A 20,692-nucleotide genomic window follows, 5' to 3' on the forward strand; every position below is an offset into this window, starting at 1 on the left:
GTCGGGAGGTGGTGGTCCAGGGCTGACAGAGCATCCCCTGTGCCTGGGGCTCAGGGCCCTTCTAGCTCTGGCATCTACCATCTTACCAGTAGAGTCTATAGTGGTCTTCATATTCCAAGGAAAAGGCCAAGGAGAGAGGAGTTGACCAAAGGGTGGAGAGTGTGTGCCAGCTGTCCTTTACAGAAGGCTTGGGAGCTGCCCTCAACGCCTTTGTTCCCATCTCATTGGCCAGAACATAGTCATCCGGCTGCAAGAGGGGCTGGGAAGTGCATTCTAGATAGCCATGTGCTCAGCCCAAATCAGGGCTCTGTAACCTCAGAAGGAGGAGAGGAGGGACACTGGGGACAATTCTGGAGATCCAATTTGTCTGGATATGGGTCCTTCTCCCTCAGGACCCAGGAAGGAAGGATGCCAGGCACAGAGCCCACATCACCCCACTCCTCTTTCCAGATCTCTCATATCCAGAGTCAGACCCTTCTCAGCATCTCTACTGCCACCACCCTGCTCCGAACCAGGGTCAACTTCGTGCTGCCAACACATGAAGAGGTGCCCAACATCATTAGCCATCCAGGAAATAAAAATTAAAATCACGATGCGATACTTCTATACACTCCCTCGGATGGCTAAGATTCAAGGCTGATGATACCAAGTGTCAACAAGCGAACTCATACAAATGCAAAAAGCGCAGCCACTTTGGAAACTGGAAACACTAAGCATATGTGCATCAACTCTATTGTACTAACTAACTCCTTCCCCTGCTCAACCCTTGGTCCTTACAGGTTTTTTTCCTGGGGGGTGGTGGGGCTTCAGGATACAGAAGCTTGTTGTGGAATCTCAGTTCCCAGACCAGAGATTGAACCTGGGCCACAGAGGTAAGAGTGCTGAATCCTAACCACTAACCCACCAGGAACTCCCCCTTACAAGACTATTCTTTTTTTTTCAGTCTTTTGTCCTTTTAGGGCCACACCCTCAGCATATGGAGGTGCCCAGGCTAGGGGTCGAATCAGAGCTGTTGCTTCTGGCCTACGCCAGAGCCACAGCACACCAGATCTGAGCCGCGTCTGTGACCTACACCACAGCTCATGGCAATGCCAGACCCTTAACCCACTGGGCAAGGCCAGGGATCGAACCCGCAACCTCATAGTTCCTAGCCATATTCATTTCCGCTGCGCCAAGACAGGAACTCCAACAAGAATATTCTTTTTTTTTTTTTTTGGTTTTATAATCCCAGAACAACAAGACTATTCTTTTTTTTTTTTTTTGGTCTTTTTGCCATTTTTTGGGCCGCTCCCGCGGCATATGGAGGTTCCCAGGCTAGGGGTCCAATCCCGGCCTACACCACAGCCACAGCAACACGGGATCCGAGCTGCGTCTGCAACCTACGCCACAGTCACAGCAACGCCGGATCATTAACCCACTGAGCAAAGGCAGGGATTGAACCCGCAAGCTCGGATTCGTTAACCACTGAGCCATGATGGGAACTCCACAACAAGACTATTCTTAGTCCAGAGTAACCCCTTTAGAATTAACATCTGATCACATCTCTGCTCTGCACCTAATCTTTCACTGGTGTCCCCTGAGGAGCCATGTGATTTGCCCCCCTCCTTACTCCTCACCTCTGCTCACCTGCCACCTCCCCCTCCTCCCCCAACACCATCCTTCTAGCTACCCTGGAACCACACAGAGAACTGAAATGGGAGAGATGTTTGCCTGTACTGTTGCCCAGAGCAACTCCTTTTAAAAAGGACCCTTCCCCTCTCATAGCCCCTGGCCAAGAAAGAGCCTACTCTCTAACCTTTGCAGTTTCTCAGGAATTCCAGGCCACCCCTGGCTCAGAGCCTTCCCTCGCTCCACTCCCTTTTTCCAGAACACCTTCCTTGGATGTCTTCAGAGCTAGCTCCCTCACCTCCCTTTGACCTTGACCCAAGCATCCCATTTAAAAGTACCACCCTTGCTTGATTCCCCCCTCCTCATGACACTCACTACTTTCTAATTGACTCTATAGTTTGCTTATCATGTCTCTTCCTACAAAGAATGGCAAGAAATTTTTTTTCTTCTTTTTTTTAAGGGCCACACCTATAGCATATGGAAGTTCCCAGGCTAGGGGTCCAATTGAAGCTGCAGCTGCCAGCCTATGCCACAGCCACAGCAACATAGGATTTGGGCCATGTCTGAAAACTACACCACAGCTCACACCAACACCAGATCCTTAACCCACTGAGTGAGGCCAGGGATCGAACCCATATTCTCATGGTTACTAATTGAGTTCTTAACCCACTGAGCCACGACGGGAACTTCCAGGATGGCAGGAATTATTATCTGTCCATTCACTGCTCTTTCTCCAGGATCTGACACATGGCTTACACTGGAGCCCCAGGCAGTTGTTTTTCTTGCACGACTTCTTGTGCATTAGTTCTCCCTTCTTCCACAGACCTGTGAGCTCCTCCAGGAGAGGAACCATGTCTTGGCTTCCTCTGGCATCAAGATGGGCCTGAGGCATGCCCTGAGTGCCCAGGAAACTCTCAATTCAGGTTTTATGGGAAAGGACAGCACACCTTGGCCAGCTGCCCTTCGCTCCAAGCCTTGCATGTACTTCCTGGGAAAGTCCCAAGATACAGGACAGCGACATCAGTCATTTCAGAGGAAGAAGTTATTAAATAAAAGAGAAATTGAAAAGCAAAAGTCAATCAGGATCAGAGACCGCTGCTCTGTCGCATCCACGTCTCCCTCAACTGAAGCGTTTTTTTATTGGACTGGCTTTTCTCCGAGTTGGAGCAGAAACTAATCAAAGGCCGTCTTTCTTTCTTTGCAAGGAGCCGTGTTAGTCAGAATAGTGAGAGCTGGGCCTTCAGGCTCTGCACTTATATAAAAGTGGCCTTGGGGACAGAGGTGCAACAATTATCCCAACCAGAGTCCTTTTCAGGAAGGACCAACTCAAGATTAGCGCTTCATGCGAATCCTGACTCCCAAGGACCCTGCCCTGAAGCCCCAGGAAATCGGGCTGATACGGTGCTATTTCCAGCTCAAGGTTGTCTGCAGATGGGGCCTGTGCGTTCGAAGTGGAAAGAAAATTAGAGAGTGGGCTCTTTGTTGAAGAGATTGGTACTGTTTTTAAAAAACTGTTAACCAGATGAGGGAGCACAGTGAGGTGAAAAGAAAAAAACGAAAACAAGACAAAACACTGCGTGTTCCAGGGCAGCATGTGGTCCCTTATGGGATGATGTGTGACCCAGGCAGGCCACCTGGCTTCTGTGAGTGTCAGTCTCTTCATCTACAAATGGTGGCAGTGATTCCTGCCTACATGTGGGGACAACGGTGTCAATTAAATTAGACTGTACAGAGGAAAGGACACGGAGAAAGTATAGCGCCCTCCAGAAATGCTGGGTATAGTATTATTCAGCAAAGCTACACAGGGCTACTCAGCCTGGTTGGGGAGAGGGCACAGGACACAGAAAGGACAATGTGAGCCCACGTGTGAGCTAGGGTTGCCCCAGGCAGGGGTTCTTACTATCCTTGGGGGAGGGACAGAGTTCACAGTTCCACTGCAGTAGGGGGCTGGTTAGGAGGCAGTGTGGCCAAGTGGTTAGGAAAGGTGGGCTTCGGAGTCTGTCTGGGTTGGAATGCTATTCCACCAGTGGGTGACCTCCACCAAGTTATGAGACCTCTCTATGCCTCGGTTTCCTCGTGTGTACAGGAAAGATCATGGCATTGACCTCGTTGGATTAGGGTGACACCTGAGAAAGAGCCTTTCCACAACCAAACTTGAGTCAAGCTCCTGAACCTTCTGATAGGCCCACTGGGGCCCTTCCTTGTCCAATCCAATGTTAGCAAGAACTCTGCCAAGTCAGTTTAATCAGAACCCCTAACCCCCATATCTGATCACCCTCAAGATCTGATTGGCATCCTCATCCTCCCCCAGCTCCCAGATGACGGCTGAGCCACCCTTCAGCAGGAGTACTTTTAAGTCAGTTTAGCCAGACTCCCCCGTCACCCTGATGTTTCCTCTTAGGAATTTTCCACTGACCTCCCAGCCCCCTGTTTCTTGGCTATAAATTCCTGCTTACCTCTGCTGCACTCACAATTGAGCCTCGTTTTAGCCTGAGGTTTCTTTTCCCTACTGCAACAGTCCTGAATAACAATCTGTTTTTACTGCCCTAACTACTGTCCAGCTCTGGCTTTTCTTTGACAGAATTAAATGAAGTTATGAGCAAAGTGCTCTAAGCTTCCCTCACTAGAGGTGCGGTTTATTTTTATTTTTTGTCTTTTTGGCTTTTCTAGGGCTGCTATGGAGGCATATGGAGGTTCCCAGGCTAGGGGTCGAATCGGAGCTGTAGCCACCAGCCTATACCAGAGCCACAGCAACGTGGAATCCAAGCCGCGTCTGCGACCTACACCACAGCTCACGGCAACGCTGGATCCTTAACCCACTGAGCAAGGGCAGGGATCGAACCCGCAACCTCATGGTTCCTAGTCAGATTCGTTAACCACTGAGCCATGACGGGAACTCCCTAGAGGTGCAGTTTAAAGATTCTCTCCCCATCTTGAAGGTGCTGGCCTTACCCTGTGCCATCAGAGAACCTGACCCAGCTCCTTGGCTTTATTTAAAAAAAAAAGAAAGGCAAAAATGCAAGCCAAATGGCACATGCACTTAAAGGCCTTTTTGGTCACAGACAGTGTCACTGAAGTACAGAAAGAGGTGGGAGGAGTTTGTACAAAAACAAGTTAAATCTAGACAGCCCAACTGTGCATCTCCCCGCAGGCCACTGGGTCTCTATCCTTTCCTTTTCATGGGCAAGTGCCACGTCCAAGAAAAGTAATTCAGCCCTCTCTTCCTTCAGTTCCCCCCTTCCAGACTCTGCCCAGGGGCCTGGCTTCTCACAGCCAAATGGCCCCTGACGTATTTATCTACTCAAAGTCAATTCCTCCCTAAGCAGGCTTCTGGGGTTATTAAGATGGCCCACCCTGTTTTCTCACCCTGCTACGTACTCAAGAAGGATGAGATTGGAATCTGGGTTTTGAGTGGTTGATCATTAGAAGAGAAAGGAGGGGCTCCCTGATAGGGGCCAAGGAGAAGATGAACAGGCTGGGAAAGAGGACTGCAGGGAGCCAGGGAGGGGAGGGGGGCGTAAAGGGGGCCTGGGCAGGGGCAGAAGCCCTGGATGGTTGGCATCCTGGAAGGTGCCAGGAAGCCTGAAAACACCCAGTGATTGGGAGAAAGGCAGCTTTGCTCCTATTCAGGCCTCTGCTGCGCCTCCTCCAGCCCCCAGGGCTGGCTTGGTAGAGGAAGCCAGGGGCATCTCCCCAGCTTTTCTGAGCTGGTCCTACCCACCAGCAAAGCAGGTGGCCGCTCATGTTATATGGTTTAACCACTTCTCAAAAGGTCCTGTGTTAGTTTCCTGTTGCTGCTGTAACAAATAACCCCACACTTGGTGGCTGAAAACAACACAAATTATTCTATTATAGTTCAGAAGGCTAGAAATCCAAGATGATCCTTTTAAGGGCTAAAACCAAGGTGTCAGCAGGACTGGTCCCTTCCAGAGGCTGGAGGGCTGAAATTGTTTCCTGGCATCTTCCAGCTTCTGGACGCTATTTGTTTTCCTTGGCTCACGACTCCTTCCTTGCATCACTCTAACCTCTTGCTTCTGCCATCACCTCTCTTCCTTCCATCAACCCATCTCCCTCTGCCTTCCTCTTATACAGACACTTGTGATTGTATTCAGGGTGTGCTCAGATAATCCAGGAAAATCTCCCCATCTCAAGATCTTTAAATCACACCTGCAAAGTCACTTTGCCATTTAAAAAAAAAATCTTTTTAGGGCCACACCTGCAGCATATGGAGGTTCCCAGGCTGGAGGTTGAAGTGGAGCTACAGCTGCCAGCCTACACCGCGGCCACAGCAATGCCAGATCTGAGCTGCGTCTGTGAACTACACCACAGCTCAAGGCAAAGCCAGACCCCTGACCCACTGAGCCAGGGATTGAGCCACGTCCTCATGGATACTAGCCGGGTTCTTAACCCACTGAGCCACAATGGGAACTCCCCACTGCCACTTAAAGTAATACATTCATAGGTTCCAGGAATGAGTACATCTTTGGGGGCCATTTAGCAGCCTTGATCCCCTTCCTAGGGAAAAAAAAAAAAAAACACTTCAGACTCTTCAAAAAAAACTCAACTAGTTTTGGAGGCAGTGTGTCCGTAGACCCTGGTTTGCAGTTGTGAGGCTGGGCGTTGCCAGGCAGCTTATTTGAATGGGCTAAACTAGCGAACTAGAGGGAACTCTTCCCTCCAAACCCTGAAAACCGGTTGGGAGGAATGGGTTGAGGCATGGCCAAAAGAAGGGTGTATCTCACTTGCTGATCCAGTGGCCAGAAGACAAACCATAAGGTCAGGGGTCACACCACCTCTGGAAGTGTCTTCCCCAGTCTTAGGGCTCACCCCTGCTCTGCGGAAAACCAGTTTTGCTGTGTGACCCTGGACAAGTCACTAAACCCCATGAGACTGTTGCCACTTTGGAAAGATGGAGCCTGGACCACATCACCCCTTGAGCCCTTCTAGAAGCTCCAGGGTTTTAGGATCATGACCCACAGTCTAGCCTCTGGCTAAAGCTGCTAAAGTTGTATGGACCTGAGTTTCAAGAGCAGGAGCTGCCAGTCTGGCTTGGGCTGGGTTTGATTTTGAAACTGGAGGTAGACATCGTCTTTAGAAGTCACGGGAATCAGGAAACCCAGGCTCTCGTCTCAGGCCCACTCCTGTTTTGTGATTTGACAAAAGTTGTATTTAACATCCCAGAGTCTCATTTTCCCCCCTAAGTAAAAAAAATAGGACTTAAGAACATTTTTCTCATCTACTTCCTGGAAGTGTCATGAAAGTGATAGAAAATTGGAAAAAGTAAGCGTATCACGGCATCGAAGATACAAACTGAACATGTCAGGAGATTAACCTATTCAGGATATTGCAGTACGATCTGGCCCCCCACATGCAAAGATCAGAGTGTCTCCGTGGTTTGCCTTCGATGTGTACAGGGAGGCGTTAACAAGTGCGGTGATTCCAAGTCACAACGACAAGTTACGATGGGGTGACTTACAGCTAAATTTGTGTCTGCAATCGGGGGGGGATATCAATTAGAGTGTAATGCTTATCTATGCCAAGCTAGTTTCAGGGGCACAAATAGTTCTACTCTTCCCTAATCATTTTGAGGCAAAGAGCTTAGAAGTTGGCAAGGGGCGCGAAAGAGTAAAGATTTGTGTTAGACCTTGACCTGGGCTCAGAGATAAGGGTAGAGTCCTTTGGGAGGCATTCAAGGCCCTTTACCACCTGGTCAGGCTCTGTGTTTCTAGGCTCACCTCCAGGCTCCTCTCCCCCACATATACACACATAGTCCAGAGTCCCAACCCAAATACCGACCATTCCCCACATTACATGTGTTTTCTGTTCCTTTCTTGATGTGATGGGAATAATGATTCCTGCTTTAAGATTCGGTTCAGGAGGAGGGGGAGGGCATGGGATGGACGGGGAATCTGGGGTTAATAGATGCAAACTGTTGCCTTTGGAATGGATAAGCAATGCGATTCTGCTGTATAGCACTGGGAACTATGTCTAGTCACGTATAATGGAGCATGATGGAGGATAATGTGGAAAAAAAATGTATATATGTATGTGTGACTGGGTCATTTTGCTGTACAGTAGAAAATTGACAGAACACTGTAAACCAGCTATAATGGAAAAAACAAAAATCATTAAACAAACAAAAAAAAAGATTCGATTCAAATGACCCCAGCTTCAAGAAGCCAAGCTAAGTTTAGGGATCTTTCCTCTGTGTTTCCAGGCAACTTGTTCTGTGGGTCCAGTAGACCACATTAAAGGGTGTTTCTTTTTTTTTTTCTTTCCTTTTTTTTTGTCTTTTTGCCTTTTCTTGAGCTGCTCTCGCAGCATATGGAGGTTCTCAGGCTAGGGGTCTAATCGGAGCTGTAGACGCCAGCCTACGCCAGAGCCACAGCAACGCTGGATCCTTAACCCACTGAGCAAGGCCAGGGATCAAACCCGCAACCTCATGGTTCCTAGTTGGATTCGTTAACCATTAAGCCACGATGGGAACTCCTAAAGGGTGTTTCTTATCTTTTGGACCCTCCATCCAGAGGCAAGCTCCTGGAATGAATCATGAGTCTTTCAACTTCCATCAAGACTGATTTCCAGTAGGTGTTTGCAGTGGAAAGAAGTAATGAGAGGAGGGAGAAGTAGGGAGGGAAGGAGGCAGACAGACCTGAAAAAAAACCTTCACACACTGATGACATCACATGCCTCCAAGAGTAGTGCCTCCTCATGCCTAAAATCCAACTAGACACTCCTTAGCTTAGCACTGAAACAGCTCCAGAAGGTAACCCCCAAGCTACCCCTAACAAACTGGCACCATGAGTCAAACTGCTCTTTCTTAGCCCTGAACACAAAGCGCCTGCCCACATCTTGGCCTTTGCGCCACAATTTCCCACCTGGGGGCCCTCACGACTGTGGTGTAGACAGGCTCCAGCCACCTGCAACACCCAGGAGCAGCTGATTTTTGCTTACCTGCATCTCAGTCTCCAGCGTTCAAGGAATCATCAGTCCGGCAGCCAAAGGTAACTGAAAAACAGAATGAATCTTTATTGTAGTCATCTGATAAAGCACCAAAGGCAGATTATAATGACAGCACAGAGGAGAGCTTGAGGACAGTGTCCACTATGGCTCAGCTCCCCTCCTTCCTGCTCTCAACCTATCCCTTCCGGGCCTTCCCAATACAATGAATATAAATCAAATTCAGCCATCCTTTGTTTTTCTTTTCATGGCCACACCTGCGGCATATGGAATTTCCTATGCCAGGGGTTGAATCAGAGCTGCAGCTGAAACCTACTGTTTTCCACAGTGGTTGCACTAATTTACAATCCCACCAACAGTGTACTAGGGTTCCTTTTTCTCCACACCCTCTCCAGCACTTATTGTTTGTAGACTTTTTGATGATGGCCATTCTGGCTGGTGTAAGGTGACACCTCAGAGTGGTTTTGATTTGCATCTCTCTAATAATGAGTGATGTTGAACATCTTTTCATGTGTTTTTTGGCCATCTGTATGTCTTCTTTGGAGAATTGTCTGTTTAGATCTTCTGCCCATTTTTTGATAGGGTTGTTTTGCAGCTGAAACCTCTATCACAGCTTGTGGCAACACCAGATCCTTAACCCACTAAGTAAGGCCAGGGATTGAACCCACATCCTCACAGAGGCAATTCTGGGTCCTTAGCACTCTGAGCCACAAAGGGAATGCCCTCAGCCACCCTTAAAATGTCTATTTCTTCTTACATCAATTTACACCACAAAAGCCCAGAGACCTATGCAGGAGGTGATGCTAAGTCTGCTTTCCTTTAGGTCCCTGCCTACTTCCCTGCCCTCCAGCTCCCTCCTCCCCAGGCAGTGCTCAACCCTGGCTGCGCATTGGGACCTCCGGGTTCTCCTCCAGGGTCCCTGGTGATTCGTCTGGGGTGCAGGCTGCTGATCCTGATGCATAACTGATGCTGGAGAGGGTCCCCATTCTCACTGCCATCTGGTAAAGACTTCTTTTGCTGCTGACTGTCCAGCTGTCTTTCCTCACTAGACTGCACACCCTTCCATGGCAGGTTTGATGGCGCATTTACCTTTGAGACTGTTGGGGAGGAAGGAAATTTACTCTACCCTTCTCAGTTCTTCTGTCTGGTCTAAGAATTAGATTGATCTTCTCTGGTTAATCTGTCTCGTATCAAACAAAATTTAGTGCTGTATACATGGGAGAGACGCAGGGAAACTGAGTAACTCACCAAAATGTGTAAAACCCTCATCTTTTTATTTTTATTTGTCTTTTTAGGGCCATACTTGTGGCCTATGGAGGTTCCCAAGATAGGGGTCCCATCGGAGCTGTAGCCACCAGCCTATGTCAGAGCCACAGCAACGCCAGATCCAAGACGTGTCTGTGACCTGCACCACAGCTCACAGAAACACCGGATCCTTAACCTACTGAGCAAGGCCAGGGATCAAACCCACATCCTCATGGATGCTAGTCGGGTTCGTTAACAGCTGAGCCTTGATGGGAACTCCCTGAAACCCTTACCTTAAATATCATCTTCAGCTAAAGACAAAAGAGGATGTCGGGGTAGTGTTTGGGGATCTGAGAAGAAAAGAAAGCTATTGAAGTGGAGATAGAAAATGAAGTGTTTGGTAAACAAATGTTTGCTGGGCCAGGAAGAGACAACAGGACACAGAGTTTTAACCTACCGACTGTGCTAGGTCTCTGTTTACAAACCTGGTTCATACCACAGTCATCTATGGTGAGAGCATCCTTCTTGCAACAAGTCCTCTATTTACATTCTTTAGGGGTGGGAGGAAGGTCAAAGGCTCTTCCCAGGTTTTTGGGGCCTTAAAACTAATCAACCTGGAGTTCCCATCATGGGACAGTGGAAATGAATCTGACGAGGAACCATGAAGTTGCAGGTTCGATCCCTGGCCTCTCTCAGTGGGTTAAGGATCTGGCATTGCCGAGAGCTGTGGTGTAGGTCGCAGACATGGCCCAGATCTGGCATTACTGTGGCTGTGGCACAGGCCAATAGCTACAGGTCCGATTGGACCCTTAGCCTGGGACCCTCCATATACTGCGGGTGTGGCCCTAAAATGACAAGACAAAACAAACAAAAAAACCCCCTAATCAACCTAAATTTATCCTCAGGCCAAAGAGATACATTTTGGAGTGGCAAATTTTGTTCCTCTACAAAGCCCTTCCCCACCCCCAAAGCCCAGTCACTGGTTTGGTCTTAGAGACTTTTGTTTCCAGAAGAGAACTTAGAGGTCACCAAATGCAAACTCTCATTGTGTAGGGGAAACTGAGTCACAGAAAAGGTTCAATGATGTGCTGGTGGTCAGACAGCCCATGAAAGCTGGTGTGGAGCCTAGACTGGGCTCCCAGAGGCCTGAGATTCATTCAGAGCCTTCTCCCTTAACCAACCCCTGCCCACCCCATCCAGGGGGACCCCTGGGGAATCTCAGCCTGCGGGACTCCAGTAGCCAAAGGATGGAGGAAAACCAAGCCCCATAGCCTGCAGAGACCCTTTTCTAGGCGAGGCTTATAGTTCTCTGATTTTTCCACAGCTGGTGGGAGCCACAACAATGCCTCAAGAGTCACAAAGGGCCTTATATTCCAAGATCTGGGTTCTCCATCAGCATCATCAGCCATGGTCTCTTAGCCTGGGCACTAGAGACCTAGGGGCCCACAGGGAAAGGAAAGGACCCACGCGGTGCCTACTGCTGGCCTCCCATTCAAGGAGGGAGCTTAGTGAGGAGAGTCTGCAGGGAGAGGGGTGGCCTGGGCCTCTCAACCAGGACGGGACCCCTAAGAGGCCTGCAAGATCCAGGCCCTTGATGGCAGAAGTATCAAAACTTAGGGGTGGAGGGAGTCCATGGGGCTGGATCCTGGAGTCAGGGGCCAGGAAACCTTTTTAGGGTGACCAAATAATTGTCTGTGTCAAATCCTAAGGCTGTCAACAAATTACCATGTTCATGGCTTAGAACAACAGAAGCATTCTCACAGTCCAGAAGCTGGAAGTCCAAAATCAAGGTGTTGGCCGGGCTGGCGCTACCTCTGAATTCTCTAGGAGAGGAAGGCTTGAGAAGGGCTCTCCTGGCTACATCCCTAATGGTGTGTTGATTGCAGCTACAATAAGCTACAATGTCAGGATAGATCTGCAGCAATTTCAACATAAAGATCTTAGAAGCACTGGAGTTCCCATCATGGCGCAGTGGAAATGAATCCAACTAGGAACCATGAGGTGGCAGGTTTGATCCCTGGCTTCGCTCAGAGGGTTAAGAATCTGGTGTTGCCGTGAGCAGTGGTGTAGGCTGCAGACACGGCTTAGATCCTGCGTTGCTGTGGCTCTGGCGTAGGCCGGCAGCTATAGCTCTGATTAGACCCCTAGCCTGGGAACCTCCATATGCTGGGGGTATGGCCCTAAAAAGCAAAAAAAAAAAAAAAAAAAAGATCTTAGAAGCACTAATTGAGGTAAAGACCCCGCCCCCAGCTCCCTCATTAAGCAAGATGTGCAAATAGTGACCCAACCCCCAGGGTTGCTGGGCAGATAGTGGTAAACACTCTCTCTTCTGCTGCCTTGCATGTGACTCACAGTCCTTAGGACAGACAACCCGCACCCCCTCCCAAGACTCCTAATGGGAGGGGCTCCCCACATCCCTCCACCTCTGCAGTGGTGGGGGTGCAGGCTATGCCCAGGGCTTCCCTCCTCAGACAGCAGGACAGAAGGGGGCGCTATTCCCAGAAAGACTTGAAAGGGCAGCACAGAGGTCACCCCCAGTAGGCCCCCCAGGGTGGCTGACATGGGCAAGGGGAATGACTCTTTGTGCTAACAGGTCACCTCAGCTTCTGCTGGCCTGTGTCCAGCCCAGGTGACATCTAGTGTCTGAGGCCATGAGGTCCTCACCTCCTCTTTCCTGGGGGAGGGCTCTGAGGTTCTGGCTACCTGGTCTTCTACTGGTTCCCACCCGATTTCTGAGCAGCAGGCTTCGCATTGAAGGCAATTCCACGAGCTCCTACCGAGAATATTCACTAGATTCTTTTTCTGCTTAAATCCACTGTTACCAAGAATCTGGCTAAATCACGTGTTAACTGAGAAAGCATTTGGTAAAGAGTCAAGCACCAGGTAAATGTGAGCTGTCAGTAACCAAGACCTCCAGGCAGAAGGTCCTCTCAGACACCATGCCCCTCACCCGCCTGGCAGCTCCCGCACTACCATCCCGGCTCAGAAGGGCCAGACCCCAAAGCGAACCTGCCTGAGGCCCACGCTGCCCCTGCGGCTAATTCCAGAATGGGAGGTGTTCCTTCAATCTCATCTTTCTTGGAGTTCCCACTGTGGCTCAGCAGTAATGAATCAGACTAGTATCCCTGAGGACGCAGGTTTGATCCCTGGCCTTGCTCAGTGGATTAAGGATCCGGCATTGCCATGAGCTCTGGTGTAGGCCAGCAGCTATAGCTTTGATTTGACCCTTAGCCTGAGAACTCCCATATACAGCAGGTGCATCCCCCCTGCAAAAAAAGCACTAAAAACAAAACAAAACAAAACAAAACAAAAAACCAATCTGATCTTTCTTTTCAGACAGCCAAGGACATAAGATCGGAAATAAATACACGAGTGGCAAGGGTAAAATGGGTCTCCCTCTATTTCATAGGCCCCATTACTAGTAATAAAAAGAGCGTGATTGCTGTTGGGGCACGTTTTGTCATCATCTCTGGACAACATTTGCTGCCTATCTCATCCTTAAGTCTGGGAAAGAGGGGGTGACAAGGATTAAGTTACCCCCTGTCACCGAGAAAGGTTATTTGCCCAGATTACACAGCGCAGAGCTGGAGCTGGGACCAGGACTGCAGTCTCCAGCCCCAGTTCACCCTGTGTCCATAGACAGTGGCACAGACTGCGTGGAGGCGAGGCTTCAGCTTGTGGCCCATCTCCACCAGCAGAGTACTCACCAGATTAAAATAAATGGGCCAGGCCTTTGGAGGCTGTGCCGTTAAATCCAGGGCCTGCGAGTCCAGAGGTTTGTGATGGAGGGAGGAGGAGCCTGGCAACTTCTAGCCCTTTACCCTAGAGATATATTCCCACCCGTGTAGAATGCGATGCATATACAGAGTTATTCACAGCAGCTGTTTCCAGGAGCAGAGGAACTAGGGAACAGCCCATGTGCACATCAACAGGGCCCTGGGTAATGCCCTGCAGTACTTTCACACAGTGGATGCGGCTGCCACTTAAAAAAGTATGAGCAGGTTCTCTATGGCTGCTATGGAGCAATCCCTAGAATGTACTGCAAGGTGAAAACAGTAAGTTACAAAAGTAGGTAGAGGAGCTACTCTTTACGCAGGAAAAGGAAAAAGAAAACCTCTCTTTATGCATCTCTGGAGAATACATAAGACTGCAACATGGGTGGCGTCTGGAGAGGTGACCCTGGTGGCTGGGAGAAAGGCATGGGAGGGCGCATCTTCACAAAATATCCTTTTGTTCCTTTTGAAGCTGAAACTATGAGAATAGATTACCTATTCAAAACAAACAAGTGCACATGATGTTTTTTTTCTTGTTGTCGCCTGTGTTCTAAAAAAGCACAAGAACGAAAAGGAATGGATTTCAGGCGCTCAGTCTTCAGCCATCAGTTTCAGTATCCGAGGGGCTCTCCGGGGAATTGGAAGACAGGGCAAACGTGCTCGCCCTTGTTTGCTCAGCTGCACAGGCGTGGCTGCTGCCCTGTGCTGAGCAGAGTCACCCGGAAGACGCCTGGTCGGAAAGCATTTTCTGGGGAGAATCACCACACCTCCTAGGCCACCTTGAGGGCTACACTACATCCTCTTTGGTTAAGGTATTGCCTTGTCCCAAGCTCCACTTTCCAAATCTACAGCCCTTGGCTGGGGATGAAGGGCCATCTCACATACTGCCCTAACGGGACTTTATCCAGTTTATCACCTGGACAGGTGGCGTCCTGGTGACCTGATAGTTTCTGCAATGGGTTTGAAGAGCATGTTTCCCCCAAAAGATGTGTCTACCTGGAACCTAAGATCTTCTGAGGTGATCTTATTTCAAAAGAGGATCTCTGCAGATGTAATGAAGGTTAAAAAAAAAAAAAGATGTGGAGTTCCCATCGTGGTGCAGTGGTTAACGAATCAGACTAGGAACAATGAGGTTGTGGGTTCGATCCCTGGCCTTGCTCAGTGGGTTAAGGATCCCGTGTTGCCACAAGCTGTGGTGTAGGTTGCAGATGCGGCTTGGATCCCAAGTTGCTGTGGCTCTGGTGTAGGCTGGCGACTACAGCTCTGATTAGACCACCAGCCTGGGAACCTCCATATGCTGGGGGAGTGGCCCTAGAAATGGCAAAAAGACAAAAAAAAAAATGTGATCCTCCTGGATTAGGGTGGGCCCTGAGTCCAACGACGGGTGTCCTGACAAGAGACAGAAGAGAGGACACAGCGAAACAGAGGGGAAAACCACGTGAGGGTAGAGGTAGAGTGTGATCCATCTATAAGCCAAGGGCCTCGCCAGAGCCACTGAACCTGAGAGGCAGAATTGAAGTGGGTTCTCCCTCGGAGCTTCTGGAAGGGACTGACCCTGCCAACACCTTGCTTTTGGACTTGTGGCCTCCAGAACTGTGAGGGAGTAAGCTTCTGTTGTAAGTCATGCAGTTCATGGCACTTGGTTGAGGCAGCCCTCAGACATGAAGACAGCCTTAGAGCTTTGCTGAGGGCGAGGAGGGGGCTCAGGGCATCAAGGGTCCCCTCAAGGACTTTGCACATCGAGGACTGGCCCCTGCTGCTCTGTGACCCTGGCAAAGAAGAACAGGGTGTCCTGCTTGCAGGGAAGTGGGGGGCTGGCCTGGGGCACCTCATTCGCAGTTCCCTGGGGTAGAAGCCTTCCCAGCAGTGGGCGGTTTTTCTCTAATGGGGAAGGTGTGCCTGCCTGTCGCTAGGAAACAGGGAGCCGGGCCTGTGGGCTCCCAGCCTGGAGCGAAGGCAGATGGTGACAAGATTAAATAGTGCCTTTCATTTCAACATAGGAAATGTTTTCAATTCTCCTCTCTTCATGTCTCTAAAAAAAGGCAAGTGGCGGAAGCGTCCCGCTGGAAATTTATTAACAAGAGCCCAGGCAGCCCAAAAAAAGCAGACTTCTCCCCAACCCCCCCATCTTTCCAACCACCCCGCAGGCACTCTGAGAGTGAGGCTGCCGTCCTATCCCATGACCTGCCGGCGCCACGCTGAGACCTATTCAATCCTCTGTGTCACTGGAAGAGGTGGGGTCTATTGCTATCCCATTTCACAGATGAGCAGACCGAGGCCTGGGGAATGCATGGAACTAGCTGGTAAGTTGCGAAGCGGGATACTTCATAGCTCTCTCCTTCGTTATATGCCTCTTAGTGATGATGTTTATGAAAGTACTTGGAAATGACAATTCAAATCCAGAATCTTATCACTACTCATACAAGGAGGATAAGTAGCTACAAGGCTATGTATAAAATCCGCAAAGCAAATAAGAAAGAGCTTTGTTTTCAAAGCAACTTCACTTGGGGTAGGGAACTAAGTGAGCCAGGTGTGGAGGCCAGACAGATATGGAGGTTAAGACACTGTAGGTCAGGAGTTCCTGCTGTAGCACAGTGCATTGAGAACCCAACTGCAGTGGCTTGGATGGCTGTGGAGGCACAGGTTCAATCCCCAGCTCAGCCCAGTGGGTTAAAGGATTGGGTGTTGCTGCAGCTGTGCTCAGATTCGATTCCCGGCTGAGGAAATTGCATATGCCACAGGTGAAGCCATTAAAAAAAAAAAAAAAAAAGAGGTGCAGTAGGTCAGTGTCCGCTGGCTGGGTCAGCGTCTCCTCTGATTTGGCCACTTTGGGTACAGCTTCAGTTTCCACAAGACAAAGTCTCTCACGTTGTTTGGCCAATGGGCAGGGGCTGGCCAGGGCAAATGCTCCCCCAGCACAGTCTCCTGACTGCTGTGTGCTTGTAGAGGAAAAGGGGAAGACTGCAGCTTCTGCAGACTGCAGGCAGCTAAGTGGGAGAACAGTGGGGCACAAACAAAGAGAAGAGAAGAGAGATGAATGGGGTTTTAGATCCATCGGCCTGGAAAGGCTCAAGGGATGAGCTGCCAGACAGACACGGCCCCACAAAGACCCTATGCTGTCCCCAAACGTACCTCCCTCTGGCCTAAAATAAGCGTTGCTCATCAAGTGAATTGTTCTTAAAATAGTTTCATATCCATCCTATCACATGATGCTCAACTCAGTCCTGGGGGACAGGTGGAGTGAGGGAAGTGAGTGGTAACATGACCCCCCACCTTTTGTACATGGAGAAATTGAGGTCCAGACCCATCTCCTTACCTCATCCTCCATGTTACAGGCTTTCTGGGTGGTGTTGATTCTCCTTTAGTAATAGTAATTAAAACTCTGTGTCCTTTTCTACTCCTAAGGCCTTTTGTTTTAATTTCCCTTTTTAGGGCCACACCTGAGGCTTATGGAAGTTCCCAGGCTAGGGACTGAATTGGAGCTGCAGCTGTAGGCCTACACCACAGGCACAGCAACGGCTACAGCCACAGCCAGAGCCACACCAGATCTGAGCTGCATCTGCAACCTACACTGTAGCTTGCGGCAACGCTGGATACTTAACCCACTAAGTGAGGCCAGGAATGGAACACACGTCCTCACAGACCAGATGTCAGTTTTGTTTTTGTTTTCTCTTTTGGTCTTTTGTCTTTTGAGGGCCACACCCATGACATATGGAAGTTCCCAAGCCAGGGGTCCAACTGGAGCTGAAGATGCTGACCTGCACCACAGCAACATCACATCCGAGCCACGTCTGCAACCTACACCAAAGCTATGGCAATGCTGGATCCTCAACCCACTGAGCAAGGCCAGGGATTGAACCCAAGTCCTCATGGATGCTAGTCGGGTTCAAAAACCACTGAGCAACAATGGGAACTCCATGATGTCAGGTTTTTAACCCAATGAGCCACAATGGGAATTCCCTAATGCCAGTATCATTTTTTTGGTTGTCTTTTTCTAGGGCTGTACCTGCAGCATATGGAGGTTCCCAGGCTAGGGGTCTGATCGGAGCTGTAGCCGCCAGCCTATGCCAGAGCCTCAGCAACACCAGATCTGAGCCTCACCTGCGACCTACACCACAGCTCATGGCAACGCCAGATCCTTAACCCACTGAGCAAGGCCAGGGCTCGAACCTGCAACCTCATGGTTCCTAGTTGGATTCATTAACCACTGAATCACAACGGGAATTCCAATGCCAGCATCTTAACTCAAGTTCTCACCAGGGCAAGGCTCGTGTGTCTGCCTTAGTTTCTCCCCAGACTGAGCCATTTGGTATACTGCCCCTTGGCTAATGCTTCCTAAAGCTCTGTTTCGGCATAGTCATCTCAGTGCTCAACACTGTTCCTTGTTAACAACATTCTAATCCTCTTTAATTTGATGTCACCCAACTACTTTGTCTTATTACCTCTACCTCACCACATGTACACTCAGCTCCAGCCAGACCACTGTCCTAACAAATTCATGATGTCTACTCCCACCTTCAGTGCCTTTGCTCATGCTGTGCTTCTACGTGACTTTCCTTCCCTCTGCTCACAGATGACTTTTCCAGGGGCTAGTCGCTCTTCAGGGTATGGAGCACATCAACCTCTTTCATCAAACCGATGCTAATTATCCAAGAGATTGTTCCCTTCTCTGAATTCACACTTATGTGTAGGGGGCTACACTTCAGTACATGATAGCTGGCCTCTACAGTGGCCCCCAATGATCTTCCGTCCCCGGTATTTATGTCCCTCTGTAGTCTTCTCCCTCCATGAGTAGAGCTGATCTGTGTAGCCCATAGAATGTGGGAGAAATGAGTGTCATTTCCAAGGTTAGGTCATAAAAGACAGTGTAACTTCTGGTTTGTGCTCATTAAGAGTGCCTGTTCTGGAGGAATTTAGCCATCATGGCAAGGTCAGGAGGATGCTTAAGCAGCCCTGTGAAAAGATTTGTGATGAGCTGAGGTTACTAGGCAACAGCCAGTACTAAGGGCAGGCATGTGCATGAGCCATCTTGGAAGTGGACCTTCCTGCCCCAGTCAAGCCTTCAGATGACTGCAGCCTCAGCCAATGTGTTACTAAACCCTCAAGAGAGACTCAGAGCCAGACCCACCCAGCAAAACTGTTTCCAAGTATCTGACCTACTGAGACAGGGTGAGATTACAAATGCTTATTGTTTTAAGCTGCCAAGTTTTAGGGTCATTTGTTATTCAGTAGCTGATAACTAACATAAATGTCTTGTTCATGAAGTATCTTCTCAAATCTATTAAAATGCAGGGACTTTGATTTGTTCCTTCCCCTTGCATTTACCCAATCCTCCTGCCACAAAGATGGACACTTTAGAAGAGGTACAGCATGAGGATATACTTGCTCATTCATTCAACAGATATTGAGTACCAATGTGCTAGGTACTGTGTGTACCAAAAGGGACAAGATAGATCAGCTTTCTACCTGGAGGCCCTTATGATTCTGTCATTAAATAATCACAAGAAATGTGCAATTACTAGGTACAAGCTGTGAGTGAATACAAAGTAAAGGGAAAATGGACGGGGGAACCACATTTACATTGGAGAAGGGGAGGAGTCAAAGAAGGCGTCCCTGTAGAAGTGATATTTAAGTAGAAGTCTAAAGGATAAATAGCAAACACTCAGGCAAAAGGAAAGGAAGCAGGGACAGGCATTCCAGATGTGTGAGTATCCTTGGGGTCGGCAGACTTTGGTGGGAAGCGGGGTGAGGCAAGGGGCCATTGGCATGGGACGAGGTTGGTGGAAGCCTGGGGTTAGTCCTCAGGAGTTCTGTAAATCATGTTAAGAGTTCAGATTTTATTCTAAGTGCACTGGGCCGTCACTGAAGGGGCTAGGAGCAGAAGACCCAACCCTCGTAGGAAGTTGTGGGGATAAAGTTTTGGAGGTGGTTAAGTATGGCCCCGTAGTGACAATGGTCAGTGGGTCCTGTCATCATCCTAGAGGGAGATGACAGTGGCTTGGGCTGAGATAGTGGCAGTGGGAATAAAGAGACGTGGTCAGTTGCAAGAGGTATTTGGAAAGCAGAATGGGCAGGTGAAGGTGGATGAAGAGAGGGGAAAGAGGCAGGTGTTAAGACTTACTGGTTGAGCGGTTAATGATGCAGAATCCTTCACTGGCATTCCACAGCGGATGCCTCGGTCAGAACCCTCTCCTCCCTGGAAAAATGGGATCCCTTCCTCTAGCCCATGATCCCACCTTTACTGCCCAGCAGCTCTTGCCAGTCCCAGTAGCCTTGTTAGAGCTGTTCTTTGGCTGTGCCAGATCTGTGTGCCCCACAAGGAGGGTAACGATATCCATTTTTGTTCACTGCTAAATGTCCAGGGCTTAACCTGGTGTCTGGTGCAGAATAGGTGCTCAATTAATATTGGATGAATGAATGCACACTGAATAAATGAATAAATGAGTGCACATCAGCCCTCCCCCAACTTTCCCCCCAAGTCTTTCCCCTTGATCTTGCTCTGTGTACTTAATCCAGCTCCAGAGGATTCCCGCCAGGGCCTGAGCCCTGAGCCCTGCAGGCTGGGTTGGGGCAGGTGAGAGATTTCGGGAGCCGGCCAAGGGAGAAACCCCAGTCTGTTGGTCTTACCAGATGTCCCTTCCAGTCCTCGACCTCTTCCCTGGGTTTTGGTTCTGGCCCCAGCTCTCTGCCACGAACCTCAGAGGTTCCTATTTTGTATCCTGAGACCTGCTTTCACCAACTCTGCTCAGCTCTTTGCCAAACAGGAAGCGGGTCCTCTACAGCTCGGTTTCTTATAGGTTATTGCAAATGACAAACACCTGGGAGCTGGTTAACGTTATAGCTTCCTGGGAGTTCCTGATGTGGCTCAGTGGTAATGAACCTGACTAGTATCCATGAGGATGTAGGTTCAATCCCTGACCTCATTCAGTGGGTGAAGGATCCGGTGTTTCCATGAGCTGTGGTGTAGGTCGCAGATGTGTCTTGGATCCCTATTGCTGTGGCTATGGTATAGGCCAGCAGCTGTAACTCCCTAGCCTGGGAATCTCCATATGCAGTGGGTGAGGCCCTAAAAAGATGAGGAAAAAAAAAAAGGTACAGCTTTCGGG

At 49.4% G+C, this 20,692-nt stretch overlaps 1 pseudogene; it reads left to right on the forward strand.

Annotated features, from left to right (window-relative positions):
* LOC125128474 (archaemetzincin-2-like) overlaps window positions 1-3,937 on the forward strand; it is a 45,615-nt pseudogene extending 41,678 nt beyond the window's left edge.
* Window positions 3,938-20,692: the final 16,755 nt, after the last annotated feature.

The sequence above is a fragment of the Phacochoerus africanus genome, chromosome 5 (assembly GCF_016906955.1).
Source record: "Phacochoerus africanus isolate WHEZ1 chromosome 5, ROS_Pafr_v1, whole genome shotgun sequence".
In the NCBI taxonomy this organism is placed as follows: domain Eukaryota; kingdom Metazoa; phylum Chordata; class Mammalia; order Artiodactyla; family Suidae; genus Phacochoerus; species Phacochoerus africanus.